A 3,164-nucleotide genomic window follows, 5' to 3' on the forward strand; every position below is an offset into this window, starting at 1 on the left:
ACATGTACGAGGGGCGTGCAATTAGTAATGGTCCTGACCCATTTCCCATAGCAGGAGATTAATGAAACTTGGCACAGTTATTAGTCTTTCTCTTCATAGGAATCACCCAGAGTTATGCATTTCTCCCATCGTTTGATGCAGCTCTGGACACCGATTTTGTAGGACACCCCAGGTTGGTCCTCCAACTGATGCCTCATCAATGGCACAAGAGGGACGACCAGGTCTGGGAGCTGTTTCCACAGACTTCCAGCCACGTTTGAATTCAGGATGCCAGCGTTTTACAAGGTCATATGATGGGGCATCATCACCATAAGTTTCATTTATTTCATCAAAAGTCTTCTTTGGTGTGCGTCCTTTCAAATACAAAAACCGGATCACTGCGCGACACTCAACTGGTTCCATTTCACACCTGGTCCATTTCGCACCTGACTAAGTTCAAACACCAGTAAATCAGAAACCACAATTAGTTCAGAGCTGTCTTTTGCAACATAACCCATAGAGATGTGAATTATTACACAGACAAAATTTCATTTAGATCAGACAACTAGAAGTGGGTCAGGACCATTACTTATTGCACGCCCCTCGTATATGCATAGGTTATATATACATTTGTATATGCCCGTTTGACAACATTTTGTCCATGATTCAGATAGTGTAGATATTTTTATATATAATGCAAAATTGCGATTAATTTTGCCCAAAAACCACCACAAAGCAAAACTTCTTTTAGTCTACCATGTACATTTTTTTGGCTATTATCTTTAACAAATAGAGAATTGAACTACACAAGAAACTGATTACGTTTCTTGTAATTCGAAGATTGGATAAAACTGGTCTCGAGTGAAGCAAGGAGTGATGCAATACTATAGACATAAGTTGATTTTGAAGGAATTTTTTATTGAACGTCACAAAGTATCTAAAATATAATAGATCTGAGCAATTCTATGTACCACAGGAATGCTATTGTGTTCGTTCCTCGTTACATATTATGCGTATTTTTCAAACATTTGATTTCTTTCTTCACAAAAAAGCAATTCTTGTCTTCACTACAACAAAACTCACCCATAACTGTGGCCACGCATACCTATGTTGCTAGTACGAAAACTATACACTTTTTATTATTGATACCAATTCCTATATCTACAAAAGCAGACCATAATGTAGGTTATTTAGACTCACAAAAAGTCATCACTGAGTGTTCATGGTCTCCTGTTTAGAAAAAGAAATGGTACGATTGTGCCATGGTAGATTCGGTGTTTGTATAGTACGTTGTACTGAATCTGTGCTTAATCTCTGACAAAAGGGAAATACAGCAACACTACATATTCTATATCTGTATCTATATAGCCGATGTAACCACCATTCGGCGAAACCACATTCTAGCTTCAAGACTCGAGTATTGAGCAGGCTTGTGAAAAATTCTCCAGTGTTCTCTAGTTGTTGTATGTAGATTGATCCCAGGAAAACTCATACACTGTAGTGTTGTCTGGCAACATTTTATATTGTAGATATCTTGTTAAGAACAGTCTTGTGTTTGAAGCAGGTTTATCATCATAGTTTGTCGACTGCTACTCGATGAAGTAGGTGTTTGTTTTATTCATAGGTGGCCCTCTTTATTGTTGTTTCTCTCCCATTTTGTCCAAGCCTCATTTAATGTTTATTCCCAGCATACACGCGCATGTTGCGCTTGAAGCATAACACCATACTGCGTTGCCATCACACCATAGCTGCTATTTACAAAGCCTGAAAAACATAAAGACGCATATCATTCTGCGGTAACCATTACAGTCATTTTCGGGTAACGATCGTTTATTAGAAACATGTTATACTATGTTGAGTAACACATTACTGTTCGCCATTTCTGTACTGTATTCTTTGCAATACATGCTGAGTTTTTTCTTAGCATTGGCACACATGTAAATTTTACACACGGGGAAAGAGACATGTACAAAGATTCTTAATCATAATTTTGGTTGATGTACTTTCAAACACACTTGGAGCCATGGCTGCAAGATCCGCGGTCATAGTTCCCTCCCTTACAACCGCCGTGTTCGCGTCCTCCGCCAGACGACTTTCCACCCTTGTGCCGCGGACCCCGTGTTGTAATTCGCGGACCGCCTGTCTCTGGCCCTGCCTCTGGTACCGCCGGACTTGATACCTTGAGCCCCAGAGACCTTCTTAGTAATAGTAGTAGTAACCGTTACTGTGACTCCTCCATCTTTTCCATTGCCTGCCATTCTTTCCTTTTGGTTTTTGTGGTATGGATACACTGAGAATCTGAGCTTGTGTTTCTCGAGTGAATTTTCCTCAGAGTCTACTGTTACCTTGGACAGAGAGAAACACGATACCCAAAAATGGGGATTACCATTGACAAGCCCAGGGGTAATTTGCAGTCACGGACAAACATTTCAGAGTTATTAAATATTATCTAGATTTGTTTTCATAAACAATTCTTGTGTCATTTAATTTGTTTCATATTTATGTAATTTGTTTCATACTTATGTCATTTGCTTCATACTTATCAAAATAGTATTAACGTTAGGTAGGCACTGCGATGTGATATTGCGTAACTCCGGATCCCCTCAAATATATTCTTTCGAACGAAACATTATTAGAATATGCACTGATTAAAAGAGTCGTTTTTGAGAATTGAACACTTAGTTTTATTTTCTTCGATATCAGAATCATTTTGACAAGTGTAAAAACAGGAATTTTTGCGATACAGTATTTGGATGACGTGGCCTTTGCAAGAAAATTCTATAGCACGCGGCCATCTTGTTCCTACCGTCTTGTCAGACTTCCTAATTTGAAGTGTATGTTAACGTCATGTAATCGAACGAATTTTGTTTGCTAACATTCTTTTAAGACCCAAAAAATCTGTAAAGACTTGCATCGTAGAAAGGCTCGTAAAAGACTAGTTCCTGTAAACGGTTGGGAGCTTTGGAGTAGGTGTGTTACTTTGTATGCAGGTTAACACACAAAAGCACCATGCATTCACTGGTACTGCAAAACTTCTTTCAGTCTGCCTTGTACATTTGTTATAATAATCCTTAACAAATATGGAAATGGACTACACAAGGAACTGTTTACTTTTCTGGTAATTCGACGATTGGATAAAACTGGTCTGAGTAAAGCTAGGAGTAAAGCAAAAAACATAAGTTGAT

The 3,164-nt window shown here is 38.5% G+C and overlaps 1 long non-coding RNA gene across 1 annotated transcript in view; it reads left to right on the forward strand.

Annotated features, from left to right (window-relative positions):
• The window catches only part of LOC118414996, a 17,120-nt gene that overhangs the window by 10,799 nt on the left and 3,157 nt on the right, over window positions 1-3,164 (forward strand). The gene's annotated exons all lie outside the window — the stretch shown is intronic.

The sequence above is a fragment of the Branchiostoma floridae genome, chromosome 4 (assembly GCF_000003815.2).
Source record: "Branchiostoma floridae strain S238N-H82 chromosome 4, Bfl_VNyyK, whole genome shotgun sequence".
Taxonomy (NCBI): Eukaryota; Metazoa; Chordata; class Leptocardii; order Amphioxiformes; family Branchiostomatidae; genus Branchiostoma; species Branchiostoma floridae.